This window comes from Pelobates fuscus, chromosome 13, assembly GCF_036172605.1.
Source record: "Pelobates fuscus isolate aPelFus1 chromosome 13, aPelFus1.pri, whole genome shotgun sequence".
NCBI lineage: Eukaryota > Metazoa > Chordata > Amphibia > Anura > Pelobatidae > Pelobates > Pelobates fuscus.
Window position 1 is genome coordinate 84,011,366 of NC_086329.1, and position 12,370 is coordinate 84,023,735.

The 12,370-nt window shown below is 43.9% G+C and overlaps 1 protein-coding gene and 1 long non-coding RNA gene across 2 annotated transcripts in view; one reads left to right on the forward strand and one right to left on the reverse strand.

The window, feature by feature from the left end:
* RUSC1 (RUN and SH3 domain containing 1) overlaps positions 1-12,370 on the forward strand; it is a 308,029-nt gene that overhangs the window by 81,096 nt on the left and 214,563 nt on the right. The gene's annotated exons all lie outside the window — the stretch shown is intronic.
* Positions 7,129-10,756, reverse strand: LOC134582763 (uncharacterized). Its single transcript, XR_010086271.1, has 3 exons — positions 10,665-10,756; positions 8,487-8,596; positions 7,129-7,831 (listed from the first exon to the last, which is right to left on the reverse strand). It is a non-coding gene; the product is annotated as an uncharacterized LOC134582763 (long non-coding RNA).

The window sequence follows — 12,370 nt, forward strand, 5'->3', positions numbered from 1 at the left end:
GGAGGAAAGACAAGGAGCTCAGTTTTAGAGATTGAGTTTCAGAAAGCGGAGGACATGGAGTCAGAGATTGAAGAAAGGCAAGCAGTGACACATTGCAGGACGGCAGGGGAGAGTTCTGGGGAGGAGAGATATATCTGAGTGTCATCGGTATACAGGTGGTAGTGGAATCCAAAAGAGGTAATAAGTTTACCAAGAGAGGCAGTATAAAGAGAAAATAGAAGGGGACCAAGGATAGAGCCTTGGGGGACTCCAACAGAGACAGGATGAAGGGATCATTAGAAAAGGAGACACTGAATGAGCAGTGGGAGAGATAAGATGAAAACCAAGAGAGGGGTTCCTTGCCTAGCGGTACAGACTTTTCTCAAGATCTGGGACGCAATTGCCCTTAAATATGATTTGACATCTACTCTGTCACCAATGACTCCGTTCTTGAGGAATAGAGATTTCCCTCCGGGTAGGCAAGTTAGGGACTTCAGGGGATTGGAAAATGCAGGACTACAGAGACTGTATCAAATGTATGACAACGACTCTATGGTCTCATTTGAGGAATTGAAAAGTAGGACCCCACTGAGACCTTTCGACTACTTTCGCTATATTCAGCTTAGAGACTACGCCCGAGCTGCTAAGATCAAACAGGCGGCACAGACGCCTTTGACGTTTTTCGAGAGAATGTGTTCCAGGGAACAGTTCCCAAATGGCCTTATCTCCTGTTTATACGCCCATCTGAGTACACATACCTCGGAATGGGGAAATATTAAGTACACTGATCAGTGGGAAGCAGACTTAAATGAGGTGTTGGAGGGGGTTGAGTGGCAGGACATATGGGAGGCGGCGGCGTCATCTTCCGTGTGCGTGACCCTACAGGAACAAGCGTATAAGACCCTATTTCGGTGGTACACCACCCCGGTGACACTGTACCGTATGGGTAAAAATCAGACGGACTTGTGCTGGAGGGGTTGCGGTCAGAAGGGTACATACATTCATATGTGGTGGGAATGTCCGATAGTACAGACGTACTGGACGAGGATCGCAACGTTGTTGCGAGACGTGTTCGGCAGGGCAGTGGAGCTAGACCCGTGGGTGTTCCTGCTGTCAAGATCCATGGAGGATTGGACGAGGACGGAACAAACCCTCCTCCACAAAATAACCCTCGCCGCAAGGCGTGCCTTAGCGCAGGTATGGCTGCAGAGTGACGCCCCCACGATGGCAATCACAAAACATAAAATAAAGGATACTTATTTGATGGATAAAATGACAGCTCAGGTCAGGGGGACTGCGAGGAAGTTTGAAAAGATTTGGGACCCTTGGATCAATAGCACAGCCAACGACTGAGACGCGACTTGAACCGAACACATTAGCCATAACTTCGCAGCACTAAAGACACTGAAGAGATTGGTCTTAAACCGCCTCACACGACCCCCATCTCTCTGTGAGATTGCTCAAAGGGGCGCTTAGGATAAATAGTCTGTGCAGCAATGCCATCCTTGTACCACTTCCCGTTCGGTAGCACTCACTAGACCGCTTGCCCCCCCACCCCTCTTTTTCTACCCTCCCCACACTTGTCCCTAATTACTTCTCTTTCCTTCCTCGGACTTTCGAGGAAGCTTCCTTTTTTCTGAATTTCCGTCTCTTGAACTATCTTGCATTGCCTTCATAACTGTACGATCGTACATGATGGGACTATAAGGGGTTTGCGGTACAGCTGGAGAAGCAAATGCGATTATTCATGGTACCCTTCATTGCTCTAAATACAGGTCAAAACACAATGGTTCTTTGTTTTATCTATTTACATAAAAACACCAAATGGGATGTATTGAGATACTTTTCAGCACACTTGGAAATTGCAGGCACAATCGTATTGTATGATTATAGATTCTGTAATATGTAATTATTGGGATGTGCGTTTGTATAGATGCCGTTATGTACAGAGCATCGCTGCGTTGATGCCTATATCTACGCTGTATTCCTATTGTTATGTGTGCTATGTATCAGTTGTCCTGTTTTGGAAAAATAAAGAATAAAAAAAAAAAAAAAGAAAAGAAAACCAAGAGAGGACACAGAGACTGAATGATTGAAGAATTTGAAGAAGGAGAGCATGATCAACAGTGTCAAAAGCAACAGAGAGTTTAAGGAGAATTAGTATGGACTAGTGTCCTTTGGATTTAGCTGCGATTAGGTCGTTAGTGACTTTAATAAGAGCAGTCTCAGTAGAGTGGAGAGATCGGAAGCCAGATTGAAGAGGGTCAAGGAGAGAGATGGAATTGAGGAAACAAGTCAGATGGGTAAAGACAAGTCTTTCCAGAAGCTTTGAGGAAAAAGGGACGAGAGTTAGAGGGGTGAACGGGTCGAGGGATGTTTTTTTTCAGGATAGGTATTACAGTAGCATGTTTAAGGTCAGTAGGGACAAGGCCAGAAGAGAGAGAGCAGTTGAAGATGGGTGTTAAGGAAGGCACAAAACAAGGGGAGAGAGATCTGATTAGGTGAGATGGGACAGGATCAAGCGGGCAAGTGGTGGGGCAAGAGAAAAAGAGAAGCGCAGCGACCTCTTGTTTAGGAGCCTGGGAGAAAGTCTGAAGGGTAGGAAAGGCATGATTTACATGTTGTTGAGAAAGAGAACGGCAGGGTGGGGAAAATTCTCTCTTTAGCTGTTCAATCTTGTCGTTTTTTACTGTGTTGTATTATTATATTATTGGTGTATATATATAGCGCCAACATATTCAGTAGTGCTTTACGATATGTAATAGAGCTTCATCACTTTTTAGGAAACTCGACTCATTTCCAACTGTTCCTGCGCCACCATTAGCCCTTCCTCCAATTGGGAAAGTTTCTAATGGCTTTCATTAACACCTGGCAAACTCCTCTTCAGTAAGGATAGTACATCATAAAATATAGTGTGAGTATCCAGGAGCTATAAATTGGCAATGAGATACAGGTAATAAAAATTGATGCAAAAGGGAATTCAGATAATAATCCTCTTCAGTAAGGATAGCAGTGTTACGATGATGTGCATGACATGCAATGACATGCACGCTTAAAAACACTAACAGTCTTGGGGTGGGGGGGGGATTGCTTTTTGGTATAGAATATTGAAAATTCTATAAATTTGCTAGCAATTTTACTAGCACAATGTATAGATGAGATTTTAAGGAATTCAATATAGGTTAGTGAAATGAGGCACGACAGATTGCCTTTAACCCCTTAATGACCAAGCTTCTGGAATAAAAGGGAATCATGACATGTCACACATCATGTGTCCTTAAGGGGTTAAAGTTAATACGGGCTCTCTTATATAAAACATGTTTAAAAATTTATTTTTCAGATGGCTATAACTTTGGCATGGAATGAACAACCTTGCTGAAATGAGGCAGTATGCATATATTTACATTTAAACTATGTTAATACATTTATACGTTTTTATAACGTTTTATGGTGCTGGGAGGGTCCCTTTAATAGGAAATGCTCCTGACGCATAAAGCACTTCTACAAGATTTACTGCTTTATGTAGGTGGAGTGTGCATTTAATAGTCCTGATAGTCTTTTATGTATTATTTTAGCTAACAGGAGCGTAGCTTGTAAATGACTAAAAAAAGTTAAGTTTTAATTGTGATTCAGGCAAGTCAATGTATTTTTCTGTTCACCCCAATCACTATTACTACTACAATGTGCTAGATATCCACAGGGCCGGATTGGGAATGAAAACCAGCCCTGGAAATAGTTGCATACCAGCCCAACAGCATATAAACTAATACACTGCCCACCATCCCCGTCCCTCAACTCTAATAAACTGCCCACCTTTCCTCCCCCCCCCCCATTCAATACACTGCCCCTCCTCCCAATTTAATATACTGCCCACACTCCCCCCAATTTTAAACACTGCCCTCCCCCAATTAAATACACTACCCTCTTCCCCAAGATGAGCCATCCTCCAGTTCCAGTCCAGCCTGCACAATTCTCTGCTCAAGTAGGCACTTCGAGCAGGAGGTAAGGGCTGGTCGGTCAGTCACTCTAAGTAACTAAGCGCTGCCACCAGATATGACTGCATACGCTGTATGCTCATATACGGCGGCCAGCAAGGACCAATACTTTAAGATCTTTAAGGAGCACACGATCGGCCACGCAGATAGGAAAGTCAATTTTTCCTATCTTGCGGCTGATCGCAGCCGCAGCACAGTGGCCCCAGGGCAGGCGGCCTACCGGGAAATTTCCCGGTATGCCAGTCCGGCCTTGGATATCCATACCCTAAACTCCTCTGCTAATTGGCAATTTCTCACAATTGGTATTTGCTCAACTGATTAGGAAACCACTTGCATTTCAGTATTCTAAGATGGCACCATTAATATTTTATATTTATTTTATTGGAGAAATTATGACTTTTTCTTCTATTTGTGTAGATGATCCACCCTGTATGTATCCCAGTATATACAAGCAGACGGTGAGATTTCTGTTTAAAGTAGGGCTGTCACTTCTTAGATTTCACCATAAGGCAAGGGTGTCAAAAAGGTAGATTCCCAGATGTTTTAAAACAACAGCTTATATGATGCTTTGTCATCCTAAAGGCAAGCAAAGAATCATGGAAGTTGTAGTTCTACAACATCTGGGGATCTACCTATTGGGCACACCTGCCATAAGTACTATAAGAAAACAGGCTGCATTGACTAAAATTCTACCACAGTAAGAAGACAGGTCAAAAGAAGAGGTTATCTGGTTCTATGAATGATCTGATTTTTTTTTTTATAAAATGTTGGACCTTCAAATAGATTGTAGAACCACATCTCCCACGATGCTTTGAATGCCTTTAGCATGACAAAGCATTATGGAAGCTGTTTTAAAACATCTGGGGTTCTACCCTTTGGGCCCCCAAATTTTTAATCCATGTGATGATGTATCGATTTTTGGGGATATACCGGTTTAGTCTTATTCGATTTATAGGCATGCAACACAAGCGAGTTTAAAAGAACTTACCTTCAGGTAGTCGTTTCAATATCCTCCCACGATACACTAGGCCAGGAGGTAGGCAACCCTTGGCACTCCTGATGTTGTGGACTATATCTCCCCTGATGCTTTGCCATAATTATGGTTCTAAGAGCATTATGGGGGTTGTCATCCACAACATCAGGTTGAGTATCCCTGCCCTAAGCATATCCTCTACCTATATTTCTATAAACATGTGCAGATGACATTCCTCCAGTGATGCAATGAATGTAAATTTCCATGCTACACACACTACATTATGGGATACAACATTTAGAATATAAAATCAGGAAATAATAACTTAAGAGGGGGCATGCCTGGCCGCCAAAGTGAATGGTCGCATATACCAACAGCTCCTGCAAACCTCCAAACTTTAAGCTTATAAAAGCGGATTTTACGCCTAATTAATTATCTGCAACCGTGGTCCGAAGCACAAGGGAGCACTGGCTCAGAGGAGAGGCTTGCAAACCCTTTGTTTTAGTCCCTCGAGACAATACCAGTCGTCCCTACAGGATGCGGCCTACTTAGGCGGTGAGTGGGGTGGACGGCTGCTGCCCCGCTATCCTGCCCGACACTCCCATCAATGTGCAACCAGGGCCCCCTCCCCCCCCTCTGGGTCGTTGGGGGTGATCCCGGTCCGCACCCTGCAACCCTTACCGCACCAGAGACCCCACTACTCAAACCACAAGGCCCCACTAAAATGGCGGCAAACACAAACTCACCAACGCATAAGGGTAATAACGCCATCTTTTCTCCCTCGCTGGCTGAGACCCTTATACACGCAAGGCGGGCGCGACATGCCTGCATGAGGCAGCCTGACAGGCGGGATCCCTAAGACACACTACTCCAATGCTTACCGCATCAAAGTGGCTACGATGCCCGAGCTCACATGAGGAGAGACATGCAGAGGGACAGCCGATCGACAAGCACGGCATGTAACCTACCCACCCTGAACACCACCGAGAGACTCATACACAGGCTCTTCCAAGCGCCTGGTTCACAGCACATGACACCACTCCCTACCCTGGATCAAGACCACAGCGCCTCTGAGACTGAGCTACATCTCCTACAGACAGCCATGCTCAACTCCAGCATGGAACAACCCATGGACAGCTACTATTCCAAGCCAGGGCATAGGCTAACGCTGAACTCTCTGACCATGCCACCCTCCTTTCGACAACTCCATGCCTGATTATAGGACAGTATACAAGGTTTTATTTCATTTAATTTTTCAATGCTTTTCATGGGACAACATGGATAATACAGCTGTGCAGATGACACTACAGGCCTTGTTTAACCTGTCGGACTCCTGCTATAACTCTGCTCTCATGTACCTAAGCTTATGTCGTTTAATGTGTCCCGTACACACCTCTACCTACGCTCAATATTAGACTTGTATCTTGCACACTGCACAGCGTACCAACCAGTACACTACACTATACTAGCAAGCACTAGGTCGCTTCAGACACTCAGGCAAGTAACCCCCCCTTTTCTTAATTTAAATTTAATTTATTTTTTTATCTTTTATTTCTATTAATTTTAACGTCAGAATCCATTAACAACCGAGGAACAATTTTGCTGCGCACTAAACCCCTCGCAGTCACATCCTAGTTCCGAACAGGCAACGGGTTGCCCAATAAGGGCTGCTCACCTACTCATGGTTGCATGTCGCCTTTCCTACATACAGGGCAGCACCACCCTAAGCCAGATTTTACTTTAACGGAGTTAAACCGTCGCTGCTCGCTTCAGCCTATTGTTCTTACACGAGATCTGCAAACGCTCACACTAATTCCTAGTCCGCGCGTTATAGAACAGTCTGAAATCTTACGCTTCTCATGATAATATACCATAAAATTGTGCTAGTCAATCGGATGCCATATCAATCTAATGTTCAAGATAAGCTTGCAGTAGCTGTTGTGGCGCTGCAAGACCAAATGTTTGTTTTTCATATGCACAAGAAAAATAAAGAATAAAAAAAAAAAAATCATAACTTAAAAGAAATAAAAATAAAGAGAAACAAGTGCTAGATGTAAAAAAAATAAATAAATTATATATAGATTTATGCAACTTATATTTTATATAATGCCAAAAGGCAGTAAACAAGAAATTCATAACAGAAAACATCGCAATTAAAAAAACTATCCCCAGTTTTTTATCGTAAAGTAGATGACACTAAGGCAGTTTGAGGCCTTGGCAACAGGCACATGCTGGTTGCTAAATTTTAATCACTTATTGGTGTGAGAAAATCTCAGCAGTTTCTTTTCCTCTTTAACGTTGAAATACATTTCTGTTACGTTCCGGTTCGATTATTCAACACGTTTTACATTGTTTGATTGATATGCAGTCAAATTATACTTAGATGGCTATGTAGATTGGTTTCAGCATCTTTCATATCAGTCAATGATCAAGTCTGCTCTATTAAGCATGAAGTGGGCTGATTGAACGATACACGAGTATCTTATATTAAATGAAGACAGCCTAGCTCCGTCCATGTGTGAAGAAATAATTTATATTGACACGACAAACATAATATTAAAACCACATCACACATTCTGGAAAAAAGGAAAGATCATTCGAAGATACACATATACTTTATAATGGCGGTAGGCCTGGTTACATTGCTCCGTGAAGGCGGTAGGCCTAGTTACATTGAATAGGACTCACAGGGTCCAGTCATCAACACGTGTGTCTCTTAGTGTCACCTCAAAGTAGAATGTCTTACTCTTTTGTTCCAAGCTTGTGTGATAAATCAAAATAGAGTAATACAGACGTAGTCTATTGGTCAATGTGTGGAAGAAGGAGACGGCTGTAGCTTCTTCCGGTGTTTGGCCAAAGCCTCAATATTCTCCATCCATGCACACTGGAAAAAGAAAAGTGATAAAAGCGTTTTAGTAAATACTCGGCTATAAAAATGTTTTTCCAGTCTGTTCAGGCAGTAGGGTCGCTCAGCAAACACAGAAAAGACATCAAGCCATTAAGAAACAGTTTGACTACTTAAATAGGGGGGGGGGGGGATGGGTGGGAAGGGGATCAAGGGCATTTAAGGCACCATAACCACTACAGCACACAATTGTGGTTATGGTCCGTGGACTGTCCCTTAAAAGCAAAGTAATTAAAAAGAGCGCTCAAAGCACCATAAACACTACAGCTCACTATGCACATCCATTGTATCTAGTCAAACCATTTTGGAACAGTGACTTTTTACCTGTAATCTGCTGGCAGCGCACTACACCTTCACCACTGTCAGAAAGCTAGAAATTCCTAAGCAGGAATGTTCATTAACTCTCCAGAAAAAAGCAATGCTTAGCTAGTTGGCTGTCAGCATCAGCTGATCGTTCAAAAATGGCGTGGCTACTTACAAAAGGAGGAGTGCCAGGGCACCATATCCACTTCAGAAAGCAATAGTGTTTATGGGTCTTGGAGTGTTTCTTTAAGAGCATTGTCGTTTTTATCTCTACAGTTATTTCATCCTTTTCTGCCTATATTTTTTTTCTTTATGGTTTTAATTTTCTTACCAGCACTTTGCTGACCCGGAGAACAGAGGATTGGTACTCAGTGACTGCATCTATATTCTGGGTCAGTCGGTCCAGTTCTGTGCCAAGTTCCTTCACTGCTTCCTCTAGATCTGCAAAAACATGAGGTATACTCTAAATCTAAAATGTATTCATGATGGCTGACACATTGACAGGGTTATTCACTGAAGTGAGAATTCAAGGTGGATTTCAAATTTAAAGCAGCACAGTCACCCCAACCCCCTCTTAAATTAAAAAATTAGGTTTTCATAAAGATAGAGCCTTTATGAAATGCTCATACGGACTGTTGGAATTTCACTGAAAGATATACTGAGACAAAGTAGGGACTAATTATTCTCAGTATATATCCTAAGCCTGAAACTTCTAGACACTGGGCAGGTACCGCTGTCTAGAAGTGTCAATCCTCCCAGCCGTCACCAGTGACAGCTGCAGGGAATTTGCTCTGTCTATGGATGATCCCATGCACTTGTGGGATCCTCCATAGACTCCAATGCTGTACTCCTGGTGCTGGAGAGGACCTGCTAGGAAAAAATGGTGGCGCCCGCAACGAACAGGTTCAGGTAATTAAATTTCACTTTACCCTGACACACACCCCCTCCCCCACCAGCGATGTCACCATCAGGGGTCTTTGCAAATTCTGCCATGTCGTTAGATGCTGATAGTGCCACTTTAAGGCCAAAATAGTCGAACTGAATGCATAACTAAAAACAAAAAAAAATGTCCCCCAAATAAGCGATCTTCAATTTGAGATTCATTTTGAATTCTCATGCTGGTAAATAACCCTGTGAGGCTTTTCCCATTACTTGCCACATGTATACAGGTTTACATCTAGAAACTGGAGTCCTGCCCCAGTACCAGCTATTTATGGCTTACAGTCTCTGTCCAGTAACTTCAGTTCCTTGAACATATGTAAATGCTATAGTATTTGAGTGTAAACCTGGCACACTAAGCCCTGCTCCTTTATCCGTCTTCCCTGGAATATATTGTAAACCAGCATGTTGAGCCCTGTTCCTTTATTGGTTATCCCTGGAATTTAACGTAGAAATTGAGTCTTGCACCAGTAATCCCTAAACCCGGTGGTCTCATGGAGTCTTGCACCAGTACCTACCATCCCTGGAATATAATGTAAACCTGGCAAATTGAGCCCGGCTTCTTTATCAGTCATCCCAGGAATATGATATAAACCTGGCACGGTAAGTCCTGCACCAGCCATCCCTAAACCTTTCACATTGAGTTCTGCACTAGTACCAGTCATCCCTGGAATATAATGTAAAACTGGCACATTGAGCTCTGCTCCTTTATCGGCCATCCCTGGAATATAATATAAACCTGGCATATTGAGCCCTGCACCAGTCATCCCTAAACCTGGCACATTGAGTCCTGTACCAGTACCAGTCATCCCTATACCTGGCACATTGAGCCCTGTACCAGCCATCCCTAGACCTGGCACATTGAGCCCTGTACCAGCCATCCCTAAACCTGGCACATTGAGCCCTGTACCAGCCATCCCTAAACCTGGCACATTGAGCCCTGTACCAGCCATCCCTAAACCTGGCACATTGAGCCCTGTACCAGCCATCCCTATACCTGGCACATTGAGCCCTGTACCAGCCATCCCTAAACCTGGCACATTGAGCCCTGTACCAGCCATCCCTAAACCTGGCACATTGAGCCCTGTACCAGCCATCCCTAAACCTGGCACATTGAGCCCTGTACCAGCCATCCCTAAACCTGGCACATTGAGCCCTGTACCAGCCATCCCTAAACCTGGCACATTGAGTCCTGTACCAGCCAACCCTAAACCTGGCACATTGAGCCCTGTACCAGTCATTCCTAAACCTGGCACATTGAGTCCTGCACCAGTCATCCCTGGAATAGAATATAAACCTGGCACATTGAGTCCTGCACCAGTCATCCCTGGGATAGAATATAAACCTGGCACATTGAGTCCTGTACCAGTACCAGTTATCCCTGGAATAGAATATAAACCTGGCACATTGAGTCCTGCACCAGTTATCCCTGGAATAGAATATAAACCTGGCACATTGAGTCCTTCACCAGTAACTGCCATGCTTAAACCTGACACGTTGAGTCTTGCATTAGTACTTGCCATCCCTAAAATAAAATGTAAACCTGACACCTTGAGTCCGGCACCAGTACCTGCCATTGCAGCCTGAGCATTGTCTGGCTCCATCTGTTCCAGAGCTTCAAGTTCCCGCGTCCAAAACGCCAATCATTGATGAGAGGGGCGTGGTCTCGGCCAACCAATCAGCATGTTTCCTTCAACCAATCCATCTTTAGAAAACCGTTTACTGCATTCTACCAATCCTGGACACGTAAACATGGGTGACATTCGCATCACGTCGGCGGCCATCTTTATTATGGGCAGGAACTTACACGTTGCTATATATGGGTTTGCATATCTAATACACAGGGAGCTGTATACTAAACAGTGACATTCAGTGAATTTAAAAACCAAATGGAAAGCTGTTGGTCGGATTGACTGACCTGGGAAAGATTAATAATCTATTAACAGCTATTAGCTGAAAAGAATGGTCTGGAATTTAAGTGAATTAAAATTATTTAGACTAAAATGGCTAAATTGGAAGCATAGCTGACAAATCTCACTTTAGTTAAAAAACAAACATAACAAAAAACCTTTTAACCCCTTAAGGACACATGTGACATGTCATGATTCCCTTTTATTCCAGAAGTTTGGTCCATAAGGGGTTAAAGTGATGTATTTGCCAACACCATACTTCCTAAGAATTCCTATTTAGGAGGGACAGTCTCTGTACTGGGTCAAAATCCCATTTTTTATCCCAATGTCCCCTCTTCTATAGGATCTCTGTATTGTTAGGCTCTGTGTGTATCAGGCTCTTTAACAAGGGTTCTGCCCTGCTAACCCGATTTGGCTACCCGGTGCCTGCATCCGCAGGCTCCGCCCAAAAGGCGCCAACCCACCCAGAACGGGGGCTGGAACACCCGGATTATTGGCATGTCAGCCTAGTCTGAATGCACGCCAGGCTACCTGCCAAACAAGCAAGCCAGTCCCCTTAGGGCACACAATGCAGGCGTAATCGCTGGTACCCTCTAGTTAAAGTCTTAATAGAATGTAGCAGGGATGACCTTACAGGTATCTCTAGCCATAACAGTATATGACTGATCAGAGTTTAACTATTTAAAATATATAAATAACTGAAAATACACTGATTCAGTGCTCTCTGCATGGTCCTAGAGCCCGGAATGTAGCGTGTCTAATGTTGCACTCGCATTGCGCATTTTGCAGATAGTTCCCTGGTGTCCACAAAAGCAGGACACCAGGGAACAATGTCAGGACAGGACCTGAAAATGACTAATTGTTTTTAATAAACTGCAATAATTACCTGCTAAGGTTAACTGTCCCTCTAGTGGCTTTCTACGGGACAGCCACTAGAGGGACTTCCGGGTGGTTAGTCAACTTGGTTGCCTAACTGATGCTGGACGTCTTCACACTATGTATGAGGATATCCAGAGCATTAGATCCACTCTGCAGGCTGATGCCGGTGGGGGAGGAGCGGAGGTGGAGGAGCCTGAACCAGCCCAGAGGGACATCGGCGTTGGAATAAGGTAAGTGACATAATAGGATTTTAACCCCTTCTGCATCACGGGGGGGAGGGGGGAGGGGGAGGATAAGGGCGGGGGGGGAGGGGGGGAGCAGCATTATAGTGTGATGTAATTCCAGTAAAATACAAGTTTAGCAGGCTAAGATTGCCACAAGGCATATGTATGTATATGTGTTTGTAGTATCAGTTAGTTAATAACACGTAGCTAAGATACTGTCATCACTGTACTGACCAGGTGCAGGAATGTAAGAACTGGAATTA